The 25,553-nt window shown below is 38.1% G+C and overlaps 1 pseudogene; it reads right to left on the reverse strand.

Moving 5' to 3' along the window:
* Nucleotides 1-6,047: 6,047 nt before the first annotated feature.
* LOC149168907 (large ribosomal subunit protein uL2-like) lies at nucleotides 6,048-18,644 on the reverse strand (annotated as a pseudogene).
* Between the last annotated feature and the right edge of the window lie 6,909 nt (nucleotides 18,645-25,553).

The following is a 25,553-nucleotide window of genomic DNA, read 5'->3' on the forward strand; positions in this document are numbered from 1 at the left end:
CTAGATGTTTCCACATTGAAATCATCTATTTCTATAGATCTCCAAAAAGTCTTGGACAATCATTCCAAGGTATTTGATACTCCCAAGGTCTCCCACCTATTCATGATCATGATCATGCTATTCATCTGATTCCAGGAAGTGTTCCTCCAAACATCAGGTCATATAGATATCCCTATGCCCAAAAGAGTGAAATTGAATATATGGTGGTAGAAATGCTAGAGGCTGGTATAATTCAACCTAGTCAAAGTTCTTTCTCTGCTCCAATAGTATTGGTGCATAAGTAGGATGGATCATGGCGCATGTGTCCGTATTATAGGGAGCTCAACAAGCTCACTATTAAAGATAAGTTTCTCATTCCTATCATTGATGAATTACTGGATGAATTGCATGGATCAATTTACTTACGAAGTTGGATCTTCGTTTAGGATATCATCAAATCAGAATGAAGACTGAAGACATTCCGAAAACAACATTTAGAACTCATGAGGGTCATTATGAATTTTTGGTCATGCCTTTTGGCCTTACCAATGCACCTTCTACATTTCAAGGTTTGATGAATTCCATTTTCAAACCCTTAGAAAATTTGTGTTAGTATTTTTTGATGATATACTAATCTACAACAAGTCTTGGAAGGATCATGTTGAACATGTTGATAGGGTGCTACAACTATTGGAGGAGAAGCAATTATATGCAAAAAGATACAAATGTTTCTTTGGAGTACAAGAGGTGGAATATTTGGGTCATATCGTATCTCATGAAGGAGTTAAGGTAGACCCTAGAAAAATTAAAGCCATTAAGGAATGGGAAGTCCCCACATCAATAAAGCATCTGCGAGGACTTCTCAGGTTGACATGGTATTATCGCAAGTTTGTCAAGAATTATGGGAGAATAGCAGCACCTCTAACAACATTATTGAAGAAATATGCTTTCTCATGGACTCCAGAAGCAACAAAGGCCTTCGAACATCTTAAAGAGGCAATGTGCCAAGCACGGGTCTTAGCTACACTAAACTTTAAAAAAACCTTTATTGTGGAGTGGGATACTTCAGGAAATGGAATTGGTGCTGCTTTAATGAAAGATGAAAGTCCTATTGCTTTTGAAAGTCATCCAATCAAGGGAATGTTTTTACACAAAGCTATTTATGAGAAGGAAATGTTGGCAATACTACATGCACTTAAGAAATGGTGACCGTACCTAATGGGAAGACAATTCAAGGTAAAAATGGATCATGATAGCCTTAAATACTTTTTAGAACAAATATCATCCTCTGAAGAGCAACATAAGTGGGTCACAAAGATGTTGGGTCATGACATTGAAATCATCTACAGAAAAGGGAAGCAAAATGTGGTGGCAGATGCACTCTCAAGAAAGGATGAGGATGTGGAAGAATTTTTGTGCGCCATTTCTATTATCCAACCAGATTGGATAAACAAAGTAGGGGAGGAATGGAAGAATAATGAAGAAGTGTGGGCACTTATTCGAAAGTTACAACAAGATTCCAATACATCTGATACATTTAGCTGGCAAAATGATTCGTTATGGTACAAAAATCACTTATACCTCTGTAAGAATTCCCAAATCAAACAAAAGATTCTTATGGAATTGCACACTTCTCCCTTAGGAGGGCACTCAAGATTTTTAAAAACTTACCACAGGGTTAAGAAGGAATTTTTTTGGGATGGCCTTAAATCGGATATTCAAAAGTTTGTGGTAGAATTTTTGGTTTGCCAACAAAATAAAACTGAAACAATTAAGACCCCTGGTCTATTACAACCTTTATCCATTCGAAGCCAATGTTGGGAGGAGGTTTCAATGTATTTTATCACATGTTTACCCAAGTCTGAGGGAAAGAGTTTCATCATGGTGGTAGTTGATAGACTTACCAAGTATGCATATTTTTGTGCATTATCACATCCATTTAAAGCCAGCACAGTTTCTACTACATTTATGGAAACAATTGAAAAGCTACATGGAAATCCAAAGATTATTGTAAGTGACAGAGACCCCATTTTCACTGGAAATTTTTGGACAAAATTATTTTCTTGTCTCGGTACTCAGTTAGCTCATAGCTCATTTTATCATCCTCAATCTGATGGGCAAACTGAGATAGTAAACAAATGTTTGAAATGATATCTTTGTTGCTTTGTATCTAATAAATAAACACAATGGGTCAGATGGTTGCCTCTCGTTGAATGGTGGTACAACACTTCCTTCGATACAGCAACAAAAATGACCGCATTTATGACACTTTATGGATATCAGCCACCATCCATCACATCATATTTAAGGGGAAATTCTAAGGTTCAACCAGTGGAACATCACATCAAGGATCAACAACAAGTCCTCCAACTCTTAAAGGATAACCTCATGTTGGCGCAGAATAGAATGAAACAACAGGCGGATCAACATCACAGCGAAAGAAGTTTTGATGTAGGTGATTGGGTATTCCTATGACTAAGAAGTATAATAAATTATCGCCAAAGTATTATGTTTTGTACAAGGTGTTGCAAAAGATTGGTACTATGGCATACAAATTGGAGCTTCCTACGGCTTCTCGAGTGTACCCAGTTTTCCATGTTTCATGTTTAAAGAAGGTTATAGGTGACAAGCTCCCAGTTCAAACAATATTGCCAGAACTTGACGAGGAAGGAAAAATATATTGGAACTGGAAGTAGTCATAGAAACAAGAACTCGAAAGCTACGAAATCAATCAATTTCAAAGTATCTCATCAAGTGGAAGAACTTATCCACTGAAGATTCCACATGGGAGGATGAGAATTTTGTACATAAGCATCCAGAACTACTCAAGTGTTGAGGACAACACTTTTTTGGAGAGGGGCATGTTAGGTCCCTACAATACTAGTGATTACCCCATTACTATTGTATTTGTATGCCTTATTAATATTGTTGTGCCCCTATTGTCCCCATATTGTTATTACTGTGCCCCATATAATCCCTCTATTGTTATTGTTGTGCCTTTATATTATTATTGTTAGGTCAGTTGGGTTATATTGTGACTCCTTAGACTCCTATATATAGAAAGGAGGTTTTTTCATTTGAATCATGAAGGAATCATTCATTTTTGTAATGTAAAGAAGGTTGCCCCCTTGAAGAGGCTGAATTCTAAGGCGTTGATATATGTTTTCTATCTTTTTGTGAGATGGTTTCATAATAAGGGACCTCAAAGTGATCATTCCCACAGCCATATCTAAGACCTTTAACATGAAATTGTATGAAAGCACATCCTATATTACAAGCTTCAAATTACACTCATGAGGATGGTGGAACTGATATAGGGGACAAGGTAGAGCTTAAGGGACTTGGTTTGAATTACTCTTCTTCTAGTTGTGATGACATATTTGGCAGTTCTAGGAGACAAGACAAGCAAGAAGTCACAATGGAAAAACTTGCTTCTACTCTTGATGACAAGGGAATGGATGAAGGTTGCAAGTGCTTCTCCTCTCCTCTAGGATGCTAATTTATTTTGTTTCTTTATACATACACCATCTGGTTTGATAATGTAAATGTGTAATATCAAGAAAAATCTACATCAAATGGAGGTAACACTCAAGAGCATCCTTATTCTCTTGAAGAACGTGGCACTAAGAATGTCAAAGAAATTGAAAGAAACATCTCTTACCACATAAAGAAATTAAAATTTGAATATGGGTTAATAGATTTTGTGACTAATAAACACACTAGATCAGATTCTACCTACCACAACCTTGTTTTCGCCGTTTTTACTACAATTGTTATTGACATTGTGACATGGGTGTACCTGTGACCTCTAAGTCCTCTATGTTTACTGCTAGTGATATCAGTGTTTCCAGGGTTATGGTGTGGTATCATCCCTTGAGGAGAGATTCAAGGCAAGGAAGAACAAAACAGTTCTTTACAAAACTTAGGTTTTGAGATTCTCATTTTTGAGAAGTACCATGTTAGGACTTTCAAGATTTTATATTTTGATAATTTATGGTTTCCTTGGTACCATTGTAGTGTTTTCAATTCTTCGACATTTTTGAGTTGCTTGAGAGTTTTCATACTCAACTTAATGCTAGTTTATCTTATATTTACCACTTATTTGATAGTTTTATATTTGATTTATCTTTTGAAATGGGAAAAGAATATGGAAGATTACATTATTGGTCATCAATTAGCAAGGTGACTGGTAATTTTTACTCATAAAAAAAAATATCATAATAAGTGTAATGATTGTGTGGATCACTCTCTGAATTTTTTCACATTTATATTTTGGCATTCTTGAAGGAGAGGGTGATGAAATCTCTCCAGGTTTGGTCAAACTAGTTTCTCTTGTCATATTCTTATGTGAATGGACTAAGAGCTACCTTTATTTGGTCTGTAAATTCATTTGTCCCTCCTTTTCATTCAGTATGTGGAGATGCCCCACCATTGAAGGACCTTGATAGTTCTGAAGGTAATCTTATGGACATAACAAACATATCTAGCCCAAATCAAGATGGTTCTCTGGTGATTGGAGAGGGAGAAACAACTTGATAATTATTTAGTATTCCTCCTATGGAGATTGAAAGATGGTGTAGGCAATGGTTTATCTATTCGTGGTGGTAGGGAGGTAATGGATTCCCAATTGCTTAGCTTAGAAGAATAAGAGGAGCATAAGAACCAATATCAAGCGGAGGATGTCAGGTATGGCTATAACTTTACAATTGGATGGATGCATGTAATAGAAATTGATTCTCATTTAAAATTAGGAGGGGGGAGGTGGAGGACAGTTGAAGAAAGAAAATCCATACTTGATGATGATATGGACTATATCTCTGCATCTAGGCAAAATTTTTAGGGAGAATCATCATTATAGTCACGACATGAGGAATGTGAGTCAATATATTCCTATTGTTGTGGAACTTTACCAAAAAATGGTGGTGTGTCATGGTAGTGTCACGTGAGGTGCCCCAAAAATGTTATATTCTAGGCAATGTCAAGGAAAATTACTTTCTCTACTCCTTACCTCATATTTCACCCCATCAACATTTTGATAGACCAATTATCAGGATCATAGAATGATATTTTATTTAATGAGGGAGTCTGAGGGCTAATATTTTAAGGATTTGATTACCTTTCTTTTTAAATAGACAGTCTTTTCTGACTTGCAAGGAATTGGGTGTCAAACTCATTGTCTAGCCAATCTTATTCACATGTCAAAATTTCCAGTATGACTTGGGGCTGAGCTTGACTAAGAGGAGTTCGCTTAACATTGTTTAGTCAAGGAAAATAATCAAATTCAGAGTCTATTTGCATTATGATTCACGAAGCGTAGTAACAGAGTTGGTGATCTTAATATGGCTCATCCTTGTCGTGATTTGTTACACTCAAATGGCATGGATTTCAAAAGGCTAAGATATGATATAAATATTGGGAAATTTTCACCAAATAAATAACTCAAACGTAACACTTGAGATATGATATAAATATTGTGAAATTTTAACCAAATAAATAACCCAAACCCTAAACCTTGCAGTGCGAAATCAATTTTTTGAAGTCCGGCTATTGAAGACAAATTTATTAAATACTTTTAAAAATTAACATACAACTAATTTTAAAATGCAGGGCATTTCGTTGTCAATCAAATGTCAAACATGATAATAATTCGAACCATAACCCATAATGACAATCCAAATTCAACAAGGCGTACTGGACAAATGTTAAAAACTCACTTGAAACATCCTAATCCTACAGGCTACTCATATAAAGCAACTGAAAATGTTATCTGGCCTGGGAAATGTGGCATGTTAATAATATAAAGTTTCCAAAAGATAAATAATTAAATATGGGTATTAGAACCAGCAAAAACAATGAAATATAAACAAAATGAAAATGGAGAAAAATGTAGCTTACCCACTCCATGAAATTGTCATCTACTTCCATACTCGATGCTGCCCAAAACTAAGCAAGTCATTCAACTAGTGTCCACATCCTTGTATCCACAGTAGAATTCATCAGATACATTGTGAAAAAATAAAACACCAAAATAAGACAACGAAATCCTTGCATATAGATATGAACTAAGATTAGTTGTCCATATTTGCAGCTCCTAATGCAACTTGTACACATAGACGACCCATTCTTTTGGTAGAAATAAGCCCAATTTTCTTCCCTTGTCGTGCATCACAACGAATAGTAATAGCATGCCCAATATGTTGATGGTTACCACCACCATGAGGATGCTCAACAAGATTCATAGCCACACCATGAGCCTTGGGCCAACAATTTCTTTTGACCCTGTATTTGTGGTATGCATTTCCAACCTTGAGCATTGGTTTTTCTATTCTTCCACCTCAAGCAGCTTAACCAATCATAGCTCTACAACCACTTGGCACAATTTTCTTAGATAAAAATGGAAGCTTCACCCTGGAAAATGAGACAATTAGAGTTAGCCCTCTTGTCATATAACAAAATTGAAATTCAACATAGAACTGAGATTCAACATACAATCTGAAAATAAGGCTCCAAGTAACTTGTAAATTGTGATTAACATGTTTCTTATCAATTTTAAGAAGCATTAAAATAATTATTTTCTCTTTCTAATATTCCCATTCAGACAACATATATCTATGGATCCATGATAAAAGTTAAGCAGTCCCACTCCTCGTTCTCATGTTTCCACTACCAAATAATCTAGCTTCAAGTCATTTAAATAAATCTGTTGATGTTGACTATGTTTTCTTTGCTATGCATGGTGTTATAAGCTAGAAAAAGCACTGCATGAGATCATGTTCTCCTATTTTGAACTCTATTTTTCTTACATGCCACCTTGCATATTTGTTATCCATCCAGATTATGGGCATGGCACTTCCAATAAGGTTATGTAAGCTAATTCGTCTATTACTCGTGTAAATATGATTCTAACTCGTTAAATGTATATGTGTAAAGCTAATATAGGGATTTATTTGACCTTTCCCTATTTTTCATTTTTTCGTACAGTGTTTACTCCACGATCTATTAGAAAAACTAATATCTACTAGCATATATGTGCAGTCAATTCTTGGCGATGCGACTCACTGGTTGTCCATCAAAGTCACCCAAGGATTTTTCTTGGCCCCATCCACATGAAATGGTTCCTTGGAGAGTCAAATATTCCATAAGGAGCACATGTCAAAACACGATTCAAAACTAGGTGGAGAGGACAACTTCTCCTAAACATCCAAGCTAAAGCCTATTAACTTCTTTGAATCTTGTGATTATTCTTTCACATTAAAAAAATAAAAAATGCTTTCACACACAGAAAATATGTTATGCTATCCATAAAAAATTAGCAAAACTGAAGACAAACTGATACACAATGTGAAACTTAACTCCAAAATGGAACCAAAATTTTCTTTTGAAACCTAACATGTTTCATGTAAACTTGGTAAAATAAAATCAACAATCTGTTCAATTTTAACATCATGCTATAAACCCCCCCAAAAACTCTTACTAGTATATGTGCTTCTATTGTGGAACTCCATATAATTTATATCTATTTTATATTTGATATTTATTTTGCACTGTCACGCTAAACAAAACTCTGTGCTTATTGGGATCCAAACATCTCACGTTGTCTTTGTAGGCCTACACCATCGACTTATGGATATTAAATCACCACAATCTCTCTGCTTATGGTTTCACACTCAGTCGTAGTGATGAACCAAGACCCGCTCCCAATATCCCTCTCTATATATCATAAATGAAAAGGGAATATAGGCATTTAACTTTGCAATCAAAAGTGGCTTGGCTCCTCGAAAAGCTCCACTTGACAAAGAAACAACCCCTTTTTTTGATGGATCCACCTAATAGAGGGCATGACCCAAATTTTTTTCTCTTTAAATGATTTGCTTTTAACTTAAATAATCCCTCACGTTCATTCTTAGACACCTACAAGCCAACCTTCGTATTGGTTTTGATTCTCTAAGCCTCCTAGGTTAAGGTGGAGGAGTCTTACTACCATGACCATAGGTTGATTCTAGATTAAGTAGTGTATGTCCGATGTTGAAAGATATCAATGTGTATCCAAGTCCTAAGGATTCTTCTTGCAAAATACTATCGTGATACACCCCTGGGGCAAGAGTTTTTTCATCATTTCATTTATCTTTGTGCTTGACAAAGAAATCTTATGTACACTATGCCATGGTTTATGGAGGGTTGGATTTTTTTTCCAAGGCCTTAGCAGACATGTTTTAATATATTCATTGAATTCTTATCCTTAAGTATTATTTTGATGCAAATGTCCAGCGTGCCACTTGGATTTTTGAATGCCAACTCCCTCAAGGCAATTAGAAACATTTTCGTAGATTTGTTGCTGTGGCCATAGGGATAGTTGATCTGTCAAATTATACCTCTACCCAAATACTTTAACTTGATTTGAGAAAGGGTCATGCAAAAATTTCATGATATATTATAATCGTTGCAGTTGGACAGAAATGTTGGATTATGAACACATTTCTTTTTTACCATAACCTTGTCTAACAACTAAATCTAAAACTGTTTCTTAGGAAAGTACGCATAGAAATAGATGACCACTTGATGAGAGGACAATGTGGTCAATTTCCAGAGGGTAGAACAAATCTCACATAAATCTGATCTCAGGCCTTCCTAAATCTAAAATTCTCACCTTCCTCTAGTACTAGCACTAGTGTTGGGTTGTATGGGCCTGACCCGGGTTCAGAGATGATTTAGCAAAATGAATCCCAGTACCACTGACCCTTTCAGAAATAGTCTGCGTAATGCCGACTGAGGTCTCACTTGAAGTAGTATGGGAGGGTGCTAAAACTAGGTTTCTGTACCCTAGAGATGTCTGATGATTTTCAATGGTCCGTAGATTTTCCCTACACACATCGCTATGCGCACCTATTAGTACATCACAGCCTGCAATGCTACCTTCATGCAACCCTGATCGAGGCATGATCCACGTTATTATCCATGTTCCTTACTATTAACCTGATATTATCTAATTACTTAACCTATATGTATGAGCCCCCAATTATACTGCTTCTGTATACTTAACTTATATACCTAACTTATATGTATGAGCGTGCCTCGGTCTCCAGCCACTAAATGTTGGGGTCCTCTTGCAATGTAGTGAGGACCTCTAGTGCCTGCTCCAACATGGCGGTACAGTTACGGACTGCACCTCCAATCTCTTCCATCCCTGCTAGAATATCAGTAGTGCACTATTCTCTGACCTCTGGGGTAGTGGAAGGTTGCACCTTCAACTGCAACTCGGCAATCTAGAGATTCAAATCCAACTATACTTTTGTTATTTCTTCACACGCATCATGGAATCTACTTGCCAAATAGTCGATCTGCACTTCTTCTGGTAGGTTCGATGTAATAGACAACTCTGGGACGCATCGACAAGTGTCATCGACTATCTATACCAACTATTTGTTCTGCGAGACCAACTCGTTGCACTGCAAGATGAGCTATTCTATATTAATATTCTACTCGCTCAAAACCTAGATTGTGTGGCTCTCTTTGGCATAGAGTTCTACTGTTATCCCATCCTGCAGCTGATAAAGTGTGTTGCGGGGAAGGGAAATCAATTTAAGGCCAATTCCTTTCATTGTATTAAGCGTCGCCCCCTCCATTGTGTTTTTCAAGACTAGTGATCCATCTGTTAATGTTATCATATAGGCCATTTTCAAGTGTCACATCTATCCTGCTGCTGACGTGCCTGTTGGGACATGGGTAGAAAAAGTACCCTCCTATGAGGGTTGCACCTATAGTTCCTATAGTTGTGCCCTTAAGGCCCCCAACATAGTCCATTGCTACATCATAACTTCTTGGAGTGCTTCCTTGGTGACATCACGAACCATTTCGCTGATGTCGTAGAGGTCTCCTTCAGTTAATGTGAGCGGGTCGATGGATAGCTTTGAGGCCTTGACCTTTTACCGTGGACCTAATCTCTCTGTGACATGCGACTGTTTGAGTTGGGTCGAAGTGGTTCCTAGGTCCGTGCCATCTTCTGTAAGTTCTATGTCATCTTCCTCCTATCCTGCAAACACTTCCTGGCCCTCCTCTACCTGCGCTGTTGTGGCCTCTACTGTCTGCGCTACTGCTGCTGCTTCGACACCCTTCTTTTGCTTCGCAGCTGCCTGTGTCACGTCATGAACTGCCCTTACCTTAGTTGCTGCTTTTTCATTGTGCCTTTTCTCAGCTAGTTGTGTGACACACAGCTTGGCCTCATCATTCCTTTTTTGTGCAGCTACCTTTTCCAACTTTGCCAAACCTAGGGTGCGCCACTCGAGACGTCATGTCTCTAACAATGTAAAGGTCACATCGTCAATGGCTATGAATGGGAGCTTTGTCCACTGCTGCACTGGATCCTTTCACGCCCTGATATAAATATTGTGCATGTCCACCTTGAAGTCTACAAAACTCTACAAACTATTGTGCACTATGGGGGACATGCGTGGCCTCCTATTAATCCACATTTGGATGCTGGCCTACATGAGCACCCAGAAAATCTTATTATTGCGAATTCGTTTGACATCCTTGGTGGCCCAGAGTGAAGCATACTTCGTAGCCTCTAATAAGTCTCGGACGATGCTCCAGAACTGGTTATCCTTCGGCAGTTTGCCAGCAACTAGCAAGATGGATAAGAGAAACCATGCATAGTGGAAGGTCTTACCCTATTCCTAGGCCTCTTGGCAGTTGAGCAAAATTTCTTCACAGAGGAACTTGGCCCAATTGAACTAGACCCCTTCCACACATTGTTCAGCCAATGCAACTATTGGTGTTGGTTCTTCATCGCTACAACATTTTCTCATTACTTTACTGGCCTAGAGTTGGGTGGCTATGCACACCCCTTTATCCTTGATGTTGGTGATAGCCTAACCCCTCTTTTTCTTCTAGAGCTTATATTTTTTCTTCATGGCTTTTGCAAGAGCCAAATCGCCACCTTTTCCTACTATCATCGTGCGGTCCTTTCCCTTATAGGGAAGCCGAGAAATTCTGTGGATGAGATCCGTCGTGATGGGAATAAGCTCCTCCAGCCATAAGTACCCATCATGCACTAGACAAAGTAGCTGCCTTATGATGAAAATGGTTATGGGTACGTGGTGAAAGTGTGGTATCCATAGCAGATGAAGCAACCTGACCTTCTCCACATCGCGCAACCAATTTCGTGGTTCTAATGTGATCATTGGCCCCTCTGTATTTTGTTTCATCAAGCTCGCCATCTCTAAGTGCGGGAACTTCTCGCTGTCCATGAGGTCCCAATCTTCAAATTTCAGGGTAGGAACACATCTTAGGAGTTGACCCTCAAAAATAATTCCATCAGGGAGGAGCGGGGTATGGAGTGCACTCTTCGTTGCATCCAGATCCTTTGGTACCTTAGCTGTCCCTCTTCATGGAGGGGAATAATCAGGCAATTTTACTGCAAAGTGCATCGGTTGGATGTCTACCTCCACTTCTTCCTCTTCTCCTACCTCGGTAATCTGAGCCTGTAAGTCCTCCTCCTCTTCATCTGTCTCAATGGTGACAACCTTTCCCTTTTCCTCCATTGATAGCTTACCAAACCATGGATTCCTCTAGGACATGCAGCCTGGTCCCATTGCTTGCTTATATTTTTTTAGTCTCAGCATTCGAGGTGATTTTGGGATTTCTGGTGCAACCTCAGTACCTTCGGGAACATCGTGTACTGTATGGGTCGGTGTAGCCTCATTGGCGGTTCCTTCTTCAAAGCCAAAACTTCTCCTAGGAGCCGTCATCTTTTATATACTGTATGTAGTCTTTTGTGAACATAGCAGCTTGAATATCACTCAATGCTCAACACTCGGTGCTCTACTCAATCGCTCAGGTCTCAAGTGAACAAGTGTTGTCTCGTGGCTAGCCTCTATAGTTTTATACTGCTTGTTGAATTCAAATTCAACCGTTCCTCCCAATTCCGGGCCATCAGTGCTTTCTTGGCAGCAGATTTTCCAAAATCTTTCCCATAACTGTTGTCTTAAATGTCCTTCACCCGCTCCATTTGGCCTCAAACCAGACATCTCATCATGAAAAATGACACCAAAAGTCACTTCCCAACCTACCCATGCGGTAGCACACACTCCCTGTGTGGGCGCGAACAATGTGATCGACTGTTCCTGCACGTAGCTGCCAGGCAGAAGCATTTATAGTCCCACACTCTCTTCCAACTGCCTAGAGTGCTAAGACTGTGCTTTCTATGGCTAGTTAGGTGGTCACACTGCCTGTGTCAGGCTCCATCTAGACTTCTAATATAGTTTACGGAAATCCTCAATTTCCCTCACGACAGTCGGCACCGTGCACTCTACTATGTGTAGTGCATTCCTCTGGTTACTGCATTTGGTGATATGTGGTCCTAGCCATGGCAACGAACTAATCAATTCTTGTCGACAGTCTTCTAATTCATTGGTATGATCATTCACACCTTGCCTTGCCATCCTTGGTTTATCGATGAGACATGCTTTCTCAATCTCGTTTTCTAGCCTCTTGACCTTTGCATCCATCAAAATTATTTTCTTCCTTAGTAGTACCCGTCTTTTTCAAGTTCGCGAAGCCTAAGGTTCCCTTGTTGAATGGCTTCCTAAAGCTTTATGTGTTCTACCTCGTGTAGTTGTGTGATTTATTCATCCTTGGCTTCGCGTACTATTTTGCACTTGTAGGTGCTATTATGTGTGGATTCAATGTTGGACGCCCCTCAGAAATTATGGTCCCTAGCCTCTTCCTCAACCTTAGAATTGTTTTTGCAGTCAGGGTTTTGTACATGGTCCTATAGGCCCATCAAACTACTGCTACGCATAGATCCCAGTTAGTGTGTTTCACCTGGTGTACCCTGTTCAGCACTTCTCACTCCCTGTCGAATGCTTCTCCATGGATAGTCCTTGGGGTGCTTCGTCGTTCCTGCTGTTGTGTTTTGTTTCGATTCTCTATTTTGGGAGTGGTGTGTGCTTATGCAGGCTACATGTCATATGTCCGTACCCATCGGGAAAGGTCGATGCACAAGTTGTTCTGCCCCTGGTAACTGGGTCTCATCCTTACCTGGGGTTTTCCAAATCATAGGAACATCATCCTCTCACATCCGCGACAGTCATCAAAACTTCTCTGATGTGTATCCCACCATCTTGTGGGTGTCACGCATAGTGCCGATTTTAGAGCATTGAACCGCTACTGTTCTGGTACCGCCCTTTCAAATTTGTTTAGGAATTCATCCACCGCTGACAACCTGTCATAAATCGGAATATCCCTTGCCTCTGTTGTCATGCAACGCAGTGATCTAACCATCATGTTGCAATTAAGTGTTGTTATTTCATGCAGCTGATTCTGCCATCGCTCTATCTCTCCGTCTGAATCCGAAGTGCATGAGCTTTCACGCTCCCATGAAATCCTACCATCTACAATCGGGTTCACCTAATCTTGTTCCCACACGATTATCTTGTAGATGCAATCGAGATCGTCATCACTATCATCGTCGCGCACCAGTTCAACGTATTGCACTCCTTTGGCTAGATCTAGCAGTACTACTACGCGTAGTGACTTTTTCTCCAAAATCATTTTTTGCTTCTTCAGATTGATGACTCCATTCATATTGGTGGCCAAGTCTATTCATAGTAGTGTGGGATAGGGATTGATGTCATCAACAATCTCTATCACTTCAAAATCCTTCGTTGCGCTCACACCTTCAATATCCACCATTACCCCTTGCAATCTTCCCATAGGCAAGATCTTCTGTTGGTTCACCATTCATAGCTGAATAGGAGACCATTGTAGCATGGGTCTGCCCATGCATTCCCATGTTTGTTTCGCAGTACATTCACATCCGATCCGAGATCCAAGATTACTTGATCCATTTCCTACTCCCTGATTTGCACAGTCAACCTCATTTGCCTTCCTGTGCGCAATGCATGTTTTCCCAGCTTCTGAACCACATGCAGTTCTCCTGACCCCACGCACCTAGTGATAAGTGCCTATAGTCCTTTTACTACCTTTATGTCCCGTAGTAGTTTCATGCATATCTCTAGAAAGGTAGTGAGCATTGAAGGATCCATCCCTGGTTCTAGTTGATCATTACTACCTAAAGTGGAGGCCTCTGTGAAGCTCTTCTTAGCTTCCATGAATGTCTCCTTTGCGTGTTCTAAATCAAATTCAAGTTTCTTTTAGAGCCTTATGAACCCATGCACTTTCTTCTGACTGCTTACCTTTATAATCGCCAGTGGTCATACTACTCCTGAGCACTATATTTACATTTGGGCCTTCTTCGCGTGGCTCAGACCTCATCATCTACAAATTCTGAGTCGGTTGGAGTACCCATTTTTCACATAGCCTTGGTATCAATGTAGGGCAATCTTCAGCCTCATAGTCAAACTTAGTACATTACAAACATGATGTCCTTGTCAGATTTGTACAATCACGGGCATAGTGTCCTGGCCCTCCGCAATTGTAACAAATTAGTTGTCCATGACCCTTTGCTGGTCCCATTCCACCTCGACCTCGTCCACGCCTCTGGAATCCAGTGTGCGCCATTCCTATATTTAAGTCGAGGGCTCACGTTTCAGTCTGCACCCTGTAGGCAGGAGTTTGATCCATCATTAGTTCATAGATTTTGTAGGTGCGTTCATCATGGCCTACCGACCTACAGGAATTGTAAAACAATTATTGGGACATCTCTGTATACTTCTTCTTCCTCAAGTCTTAATGGCATCGGCCATTGTCCCGCCAAGTAATTCTTGAACACTGGATAATGGACCTTGTCATGCCCCTATCCTTTGCATTTTATGCATGATAACTCCTCATGCGCATCTAGTCAAGTTGTCTTGTCCTGTTTCAAACTTTGCATCTCCAACCATATTTTGCAGTTGCGTGTGGATTTGTTGGACTCCCAGATTAGGGTCTTGTATAGGGGTCTCATGCAATCTCATTGCCATCTCAAAAGCTTCGGCTTAGGTGGAAAGATTTTGTTGTGAAAACACCATCCTTAAATGCGGTGTTAGTGACACTAAAAACCATGCGCGATGTTGTCCATCCGTCAAATTCATGTTGGCCTCACAAATCATACTCTTCAGTCTTTGGTCCAGATCCCAAGGGGTCTCACTTGGGAGCATTGCAATCTCCTTAAACCTGATAATTGATTGTGTTTCCGACTATAGCCTTCTAAATTCCTTGTTCAACGCACTTTGGATTTTTGCAGTTCCTATGTTTGGATGGTCATTAGAATGCTTAATTTACGATGTTAATGCGCGATCCTACAACGCGCTTACCGGCATAGTATTTTTTATATTGTCATCCACGACTCCCTGTGCTTCCCATACCGCCCTTTCCATGAACCGGAATTGGTTCGTATCTTCATTACCTACTCCTCCGAATACTGGTAGTTTGATTGCATTCGCCATACTGAACTGTGGTGATGGCGGAGGTGGGGTGGGTGGAGATCGAAGTAAGGAGGGTGAGATGGGTGGTGGTATAGGTGGGGGTGGTAAGCGCGAAATTCGTTGCATTATCAGACTGACTGTGTTTCTCATAGAAACTTTCACGAGCTCTTCCTCACTTTCCCGTGAGGGTGAGATTAAGGGACTAGTTTCTAATTCTTCACTACCTCCACTTCTATATATCTTCCCACTTTGCGTAGTCCCAAACATTAATTTATTCACATAACCCGCTCTCTGCACAATAGCATCTTAATCCAAGTGTTCAAATATTTAATATACTTACCTCGCAGTCCTTTGAGGAAGCGTCATTCCACCTCACTATAGCTAACAGTCGTATCTACCGCGAAGTCAGTGATGAATCCTATTATAATTCGATCGAGCCATTGGTCCACATCTCGCGTGATCTTATCTCCCGACACTTCTAGTCTACACACTAATTCCAGAGTCCACACGATTGGTTTTTCAAGCCTACACCTTCCCTGAATATTTGCTAGCCTTGCAATCCACTCATACAACTCAGATGGAAAGGATGCAAAGAAAATTTTGTGGATTTCAGTATATAAGTAGCGCTCCAACCACTGTTCCTTAGATACTCATGGATTCCTATTTTCCTGCACCGCGAACTCGTGAATCTTCTTGTCCAACCACCCTTCAATTTCTTTATTTTTTGGATTCATTTGATATGACATCAGACATCCGTTATGCGGATCCTGGTCCCAACAACGGAACCATTTGTTGGCTTGTATGGGCTTGACCTACGTTCAGAGATGATTTAGCCAAACAAATCCCAATACTACTGGCCCTTTCGGAAAGAGTCCGCGGAGCATGGACTGAGGTCTCACCCAAAGTGGTATGGGAGGCTGCTAGAACCAGGTTTCCGCACCCTAGAGATGTCTGATGATTTTCAGTGGTCCGTAGATTTTCCCTGTGCACGTTCCTATGTGCACCTATCAGTACCTCGCAGCCTACAATGCTGCCTTCATGCAGCCCTACTTGAGGCGCGATCCGTGTTATTACCCTAGTTCTTTACTATTAACCCGATATTATCTGATTATTTGAATTATATGTATGAGCCCAATTATAGTTAAAAGTGTTCAGTATTCGTATAAGTGTGTGCGATAAACAAAACAATATAAATGCATAGAAAGTAATACAAAAGCATATACACAATATTTGGAATCAAACTTCTCTTTATTATTCTTCTTCCATGATTAGAGACTCAACTTTTCCCTATGCACTCAGCTTCATGGGTTTGCACACTCAGCTGCGGACTCTGCTAGGCCTCTGCACACTTAGCTACAGAACCTCTTCCTACTACTACGACCCAAGACACTTAGACCTTCTCTCTATGCTCCTATCTTCTATACTCCATTCCTTTTCTTCTATCTCCTGTTGTCTTTACAACATAGAGCATCATTCTATTTGTACAATCCCATGGTCCATGGACCATGGGTAGGCCAACATTACATTACAAAACTTAGGGCACACAACCCTATGACTCAACATACATTTCACACTCCGCACCCGCAATTTGTTGAGTCTTACAACATTACTTGACCAAAACCTTGGCTTTGAGCCCCTAAACATGTTGTGGGGGGATTCCATGCCCAACAACTAGTCCTGCCAAGGTTAGGGGAACTGTAGCAAATAATATTAAGGATAATACATCATCTTAGCTAGGGGAGATGTTGCAGCTGAAAGAAAAGAAAACCATATCTTTTTGATAAGATTGAGGGTCAATGCCAATCTTACATCCTCATCAGGCCAACTCTCATCCTAAGATGTTTAGTGAAATTGTAGAAAATATTGTGGCTAATGTGTGTTCTGAGCAAGGGAATATGTTGGAAATCAATCCTTTGAATAAGTGGACGGGTGAAAGGCAATCATGATCACTAAGGAACCCACAAACTTCAGAGAAGTCTTCTTTGAAATATGATGACAAGGGTTAAATTGAAATTGAATTTATGTTAAATAATAAATAAAAGGGGCAACCTTTCAAATTATATGACCCTTCAATCAAAGAGAAGTTGGATAAATTGGTGCTTTTTGGTCAACTTTCTGTTAGGGTTTTCAATTAGCTAGTATAATATGTAATGTTGTCAGTCTTAAAGTATAACATGTCTATCGATCATTTACTAAAAGACCAAGAAATCTATCACATAAGCTAAATACTTGACATAGAAATCTTTTACATTAATTTCTCTCTAATAATTTTTTATTTACTTCCAAACAAAATGAAATTGAGGGAAACCACAAATTGTTTATTCACTAGAGACTTGACTGGTTTTCAAATAGGGTGGTGATACCGCTCGCTAGAGTTAAACTCTCCAACACTCGAACATGTTTAGCTAAATTCATGAAGAGAGGATAGCATGGCTAGCACATGAATGTTAGTGGGGTAGTGAAGTCTATCCCATAGTACCATTGGCTTTTCACAGATCCAAGTATTGTTTTGGAAGCAATAAAGAGAAACACAAAGAATTTATGTTTTGAAAGAATATATTTAATATTTTTCTTTTTTAACAAAGATCCTAACATAAATTTTTCACTATTACCAGTAAATTTATAGGGGTAGGAATTATAAACAAACCCACTTATACAATTCAAACTAATGATATTGATCAATTAGATCTCCAAATCCAACTGTCACGAGGGCAAACATAGCGAAACCCTATGAATGTGTCTACTCAAAAACCATTATTCTAAAAATATAAAAACCAATCAAACTTGGTAGTGCTACGGTCAGGATTGTGGATGACACAAGTGGTTCCAGAAATAAACCCACCCTAAATAAAATTGAAAAGCAAACTTGGGAGTGCCCTTAACGATATTATTGCCGATGAAGATGGCATAGTCTCTAGAAGCCCTAGCAAAAGAACCCCAATCGCTGACAGTATGTTCCACGTTGCACACAATGTCTCCCTCCGAAATAGACCTCAAGGGAAACATGTTACTCACAGTCAAATTGGCCTTCTTTCTGCAATAAACGAACTGTCCCATGTACATGCCTTTGGCCGCTACCAAGATCTGTTTCTAATGCTTGTAAAGGAATGGGTGCCTGAAGGTCACCTTACAGAGGGCAACACCATGACCAAGGTTGTGTATGATGTTAGTGACGATTCCCCTGATGTAGCGATTGTGCTCGCCAAGGCTTCTGAAACGTGCATGTCCCTTCTTATGATGGGCATGGGATTTGAACACGGAGCTTGCTCCTTTTCTCTGTGAACAAATAACGCGATCCATGTCTGCAAACCAAACCAGATCATGTTTATATATGTTGTCAAAAAATACAAAAAATGGGCAATTTCGAATAGTTTGGCAAAAATTCAATTCGTTTTACAGAATTAGTTTATCGTCTACCTATAAGGAAATCGGGTTGAGATTCTATGCTATATCCACATGCGTATATGGGTGGCCGCTAAATCCAAAAGAAAAGGTGGTAGGATGGAAGAATTTGAGTTTTGAAGTCAAAGAATTTGATGTGTAATGCAAATTATTTGGGATTATATATCTATATCTATATCTATATATATATATATATATATATATATATATATATATATATATATATATATATATATATATATATATATATATATAGATATAGATATAGATATAGATATAGATATAGATATAGATATAGATATAGATATATATAATAATTATTTTTTAATTATATATTAATTATTAAATTTAATTAATTGAAATTTTTAATAGGTTTATATAAGAAGAAATTTGATATATTTTTAAATATTTTATATTTAGATTTTAGATTAAGGTTTTAAATCTTGAAAATAAAGTAAATTTTTTGAGGGAGGAGTGAAATGTGGTTTTTTTTTTGGTGAATGGTAATTTTAAAATTTTTTATATTTGTCAAAATTAATAAAATGATTTAAATTTCAAAATTAATTGAAAAAATGAGCAAAAGAAGTGGTTGTTATAGAAATAAAAAAAAATATTTGTTAGCCTTTAAGATGTATGTTGTCGAATTTTTTTCGAATTGAAAAATTCTTATTCGAATTTTTACTGTATGTTATCGAATTTGAATTTGAATCTAAATTTGAGCTTGGTAATTATGGTCTAAAGCAATGCGATTCAAGAGGTTTTTTATATATCCAGTGATTGTTTGACACAAATTTCGTGATTCCTCTACTCAGGACCCCAAATGCAGGGATTGCATAGAAGATGAACTATTACATGATTTAATAGCATGGACTACAGATTTTGTAAGGGTGGAAGAATAAATCATGCCATGGACACTACAATGTGAATTCAAACTGTGCAAACAATCCATTGGCAAAGGTTGGCTACACTAATACAGTGGTGAAATTCCACAATATAACAGATATGGAAGATATGGAATTGGTAGTTCAAGGCTTGTTGTCCATAGCTCAATTGCCATTTTAAGCACCAATAGAATCTGAAATCTCTCAGGTGGTTGAGATGCTGGGCTTTGAGGGCACCAAACACAAATACCTATTGAAAATCAAACCCCACCGCTGAGATCTAGATAGGCTAGGTGCTACTGTCGCAGAAACTGTGCCAAGTTGTAAAACAATGCCAACTATCAAGGAAGGATCTACGATTTATAACCCCTAGGGTTTACCACCAAAGAACACAAAACCTCAAATTTATGTCCACTACAGTTTAATCATTTTTTCCCTCTTAATCAATGAATTCTAGTCCACACATTTATGACATGATGACAAAACCTTCTCAATGAGAGATGAAATTACATTGAGAAAATAAAAGTAGAGGAAAAACTAAAAAAACAAAGCAATAAAAGTGAATTGTGAAAAACAGAAAAACAAGGAGAGTGAAAAACACCATAGAATCCCAACAATTTGAAGTGCAGAAACAAAGGATTCAGGTAGGTGTGGGAAGATGGTCAAAATATGGCTAGAATAATTATGTAAATGGGAGAGGATTATTGATCTCACATGCATGTGTTGCAATAAAGCCAATTTGAAGCCTTCATTTGTTTTATATGAGTCCCTTGTTCATTGCTTTCGTAATGATGACTTTTACCCATAACATCCAACCTAACAATTTAGTGAAATATTTATTTATACTCCTCTCACTTGCAAAAGAGTTTTATTTGTGCCCACTTCATCAAATTAGATATTAGGCTATATTTTTTAATATTTAAAGTTATTTTTAATTTGCCCCATGGTGTAGATCATGATAGAATGGGTTGTTAAGGAATTTCTTATGATGTTAGTGGTTTAAACTTTGATTAGCTCAGTGTGCCACCTGTGAGGGAATGTTTGTAGACTTCAAGGTGATTGCTGTAGTGGATAGAATCGATCTCCTATCACGTAAGTACAAGCTCGCTATAGTTGTAGATTCTTCCATATACAAAAAATAACAATAATCATATTAATCTTATTTTACAATTTTATTAAATTATTTATTTATAAAATTAGATGTTATTAAAAGCACATGATTTCATTTGAAGTAGTTTAGGTGATGGAAACAAGGGATAATAATTTTCTTGTGAGCATTTTCTAAACTGTGTCTCCACTCAAGCACTCTCATAGAAAAAAAAAGTCTTGACCCCACCCAGAATGCCTAAAAGGAAACTCTCAAGCAAGCCACCCAATGTCACCTTGGTAGCCTTCTCTCACTCTTTAGATTACAAGAATGATATCCTTTTCTGGGGGAATCCTTAAAGATCGAGCTAAGCTAGGTCATTGAGTGATAAGAATATTGCTTCATGGTCTTGTTGTAATTTCTCTTTATGCCATTTGGTTCCAAAATCCATTCCTAGCTCCTCATGATTAATAGACCCAATAAATACCATAAATAGGTCAATAATTTGGATGTCTGCCATGCTCTACGGCCCCTGGATCGAGTATAAATATATATAGACATGTGTCTAAGATGCACTCCCTAGTTTGTTAAGCTAGAAGTTGCATATCTCCTATTTCTATATTTTAGAACTTAGTGACTTGTGTGAATTTGATGGATTGTTAATCTTAGGAACCCCGAGGTCAATATCAAACCTGAATCTAGATGGGTGTGTACGAATGTCATGTTCATTTAGTCAATGCATTTTCTATATTTAATGCCCCGTCACTTGGACATACAAACACTACAATGTCCACCCATGTCCACGCTATTAGCATGGACCTCTTCTCTTTCTCTGTTCAACTAAGGTGGATGTGATCCAGTTTCCATATCTCCAAAAGTACATATAAGCATTACATCAAATAATATTTACCACTATCCCTAAAAGGAAAGACTACCAGTGACATTGTGGCATAAAAATATATATGTAAAAAGGTTGGAGCTTCAATAAAAAAGATCCAGCTCAATTTCACAACTTCAGCAAAAGAAGATGTAGCAAGCTTGATTTCACAACTTCTGGAGGTTGAAATGCATTATATGATTTATATAACTCACACGTTAGTCAAAGAGATATGAAACAAAATACTACACTACGTGACTTAATTCTACTTCATTCAACTGAATGTACAGGGTCCAGCTAACTTCCAACTTGAGAAAAGATTCAAAAATCCTACCATAGGTCACAACATGAGTATAAGTGCCTTGGAACTTTGATGTATGTGGTGCTAAGTCTCATGAGAAGGGTGGTGTTGGTATGCAAGGTTGGAATTTCAGTCTTAGGATATAAGGTGTTTCCAGAAGTCACAACAGCTTGGCTTCTAGAATATCCAATAAACCCATCTTAAGGTTGTGTGCTATTTTTAGTATTTCAGGTGCCCCCTATGCTAAGCACCCTGAAGTCCTTTGTGATGTTCCCTAAAATTTGTGGGGTGTCTCTACATGTCCCTTAGATGGATCCCTACATTCGTATACCCCCATGTCTTGGAACTTGGCAAAACATTGGATTAAGAATTCCTCCATCAAACAACCATAAGAGACCCCCATGATGCATGCCCCTTACTCGTAAAGTGGAAATTGTTTTAATTGAAGCCAATTCCTCGTTTTCTTAATTTCCTTGTTTTCTTGTTACCGTGAACTCTAGGCATGTCTAGTATATCCATTTCATAAGAATTTTTGCATTGATTTGTACTCCAATTAACCTGTTACATTATAGTCATCATTGTAAACAATCAAATTCTTCGAAAGCATGACACTTCAATTTGTAATACCAACTTTTTTTCATGTCTCTTACATTCACAAGGTAACACGAGGTAAACACGAGAATATGCACAAGAAAGAGAAAAGAGGTACCAAAATACACTTCAAAACATCACCGGAGGATTATACGAGATACCATCCAATAAAATATATATATATATTTTTAAACACTACAAATTCCTTGCTCATTTACCAAATGCACGCCTCAATTTTATACAAACAAATTAAATACATAATATAATTACATGTGGAACTTGAATGATCACAAAACTGAGTCAATTATAGTTTACACCTAGCAAGATTAGCATGCTATTGAGTTAAAGGTCCCCCTTTCTCTACACATTTGATTCTATATTTTGATGCCTTAAAGAAATCAAAAGAATATTGCATCACATTTTAGAGAAAACAAACTGTTTTGCATTTTTGAAATCAAGATCTCCATTGATAAAGTAGATCTAAAATGTATTGTATGTTTATACATTAAGCTACAAATAGATATATGAGACAAGCCAAATGAAAACTATAGAACTAAAGCAGTACTTGATCATAGAATGAGCTAGGTCGAATTAAAGAAAATGAGAAAAAGGAAACTCATTGGATTCCCAATTGCATACATGCTTTGGCCTACTAAAAGATCTACATAGATTCCAATTGGCATGGGTCTCAAGTTATCTTTTGGAGAATTCACCCATAGCACTGCTACATCTTTATATTTATCATATATATTATTTAAATGTCTCAACACATGTGTTATGTAACATAAAAATAGTGAAATGTTTTTCCTTAAATTTACCTTCTACTAGCAACATGTGCATAACGATTTCAATCCTTTTGGCATTCTTGGATTTATACAATAGAATCATATTTTGTTAGTTTTCGTCAGGGTTCTCATTTGGAACAACAATAGTACAAAATGGCTAATAAGTTACTTAAAAAGAAACTAAATTTTGCATAGAAAGGACCAATTCTCAGTTGGTGACCAGTTGTAGCGAATTTACAGTATCTCATAATGTGACCAATTTTTAGTCGTTTTTAGCTCAGTCATTAATTGGTTGTCTCAATTTTATCATCTAGTAATATATTTACACATTAATTTGGTTATTAATTTAGTCATTGATTTATTCATTAATTGCCACAATTAATGACCAAATATACAAAAAAATATATTACTATATGATCATCCAAGAAAACCAATTAATGACCAAAAAAATATGACCAAAATGTTGGTCGTGTTATAAAATATTGTAAATTAGCTACTAATAGTCATATATATGCAAATTTTAGTCATTGTTTGAAACCAAATAATGACCAAAGAAATATGCCTAAATTTTGGTCATGTTATAAGATATTGTAAATTAGCTACTAATAGTTGTATATATACAAAATTTAGTCGTCATTTGTAATCACAAATTTATCATTTTTAGTAGTCATTTATCCTTTTTTTGTTGCTTCATACTCATTATATAAATGAGTAATTTAGTAGTTTATATTCACTTTATTTACTTTCATTAATAATCATTTTAAATGACAAAATCATATGTTAATAACAATGCTGTTATAACAAAAAGCCACTAAAACTTCCTCTAATCTTGAAAATGGGGACGAAGTGTGCTCTGTAGCTTAGGGTTTCAGGTAAGATACATAGTGTCTGACCCTCTTTGAACATTGAAAAACCTACAGAACCTTAGCTACTCTGGCAACTGCACAACCCAGCATTCAGATCCATGGTTATGGATCCCCTTATGGGGGGGGCGTTCAGCCTCCCCCTAGCAGCAGTAGTAAAACACGGATTCACAATGAGAATGAAAGAGATTTTGATATGGTAGGGCCCATTAGCACTGTAAAGCAGACTGACCCAGCAGAGCAAGGAAAGAAAAAATCACCATAGGACACGAAGGCATGACCTCAAACCCAGCAGCAAGACAATCTGACACTAAACATTGAGATCCCCAAAGCCACATCGGCCACCTGCAAACCTATTGCAGAAGAGCGACCCAAGATAGAACTGCCTGGTCACTAGATCAATGAAATCCAACTTATGAAAGACCACACTATAATAGGGAAATTTATTGGCTTCTAGCCGACAAAGAAAGCCCTACAGGGATGCGTTGCGGCCAAATGGAAACCCAAAGGACATGTAACCCTGTAGCTCGGACCAAAGGCTTCTTCACGGCTATCTTCAACTGCATAGAAGACCATAATAGAATCCTAGATGGCGGTCCCTATTTCTTAAACTCCACAGGCTTGCATCTTAGAGACTAGACAGAAAGATTCAATCCAGATAAAGAGGATTTCAGTTGGGCCCCTGTTTGGATCCACTTGTACTCCCTTCCATTAGAATACCAGGATGAAGAATCTCTAAAAGACATTGGAAACAGTCTGGTTGACTTCATTAAGATAGCCAACGAAACGAAACTAAGAAGGTACACTTCCTATGCTCGCATCTGTGTTTACATGCATCTAGACAAGGCACTTCTAGACTCGGTAAGTCTATATCACGATGATTTTGAATGAATTCAGCCAGTAGACTATGAACATGTCCCTTTTAGATGTAGAAAATGCCATGCACATGGTCATCTCTTCCATGACTGCCCCCTAAACATAAACCCCAATACCAATACCACCTCCGAAAGAACTGATGAGGAAGGATTTACTAAAGTCAACTCCTGAAATAAGTACCACAAAAAATGTACTTCAGGATCCAAAAATCCCTCACCCAAGTCATCCCAACCCTCCACTAGCAACAACTTTGATATCTTAGCTCAACCAGCTTTAAATGACTCTGAACCCTCCACCCACATCGAAGATATACTCAAGCCATCTTTAGTTTTTCAGCCATTAGTCACTAGGAAAGACCCAAAGCCATCTCAGATCCTGACTAGCCCAACATCCAGGCCCACCAAGGAATCCGAAGTGAGGTGCAATGAAATGGAAATGGAAATCAATCACCAAGAACTGATTCATTCCAATGACTTAGTAGTAGGAAGAAGTGAGCCCAAACATATGGAGGAGGAGCTGAAAGTATTGACAATGGGGATCTGGATA

This window comes from Pinus tabuliformis, chromosome 4_2 (genome assembly GCF_031772625.1).
Source record: "Pinus tabuliformis cultivar Carrire ecotype Pingquan chromosome 4_2, CPIR1, whole genome shotgun sequence".
Classification (NCBI taxonomy): Eukaryota; Viridiplantae; Streptophyta; class Pinopsida; order Pinales; family Pinaceae; genus Pinus; species Pinus tabuliformis.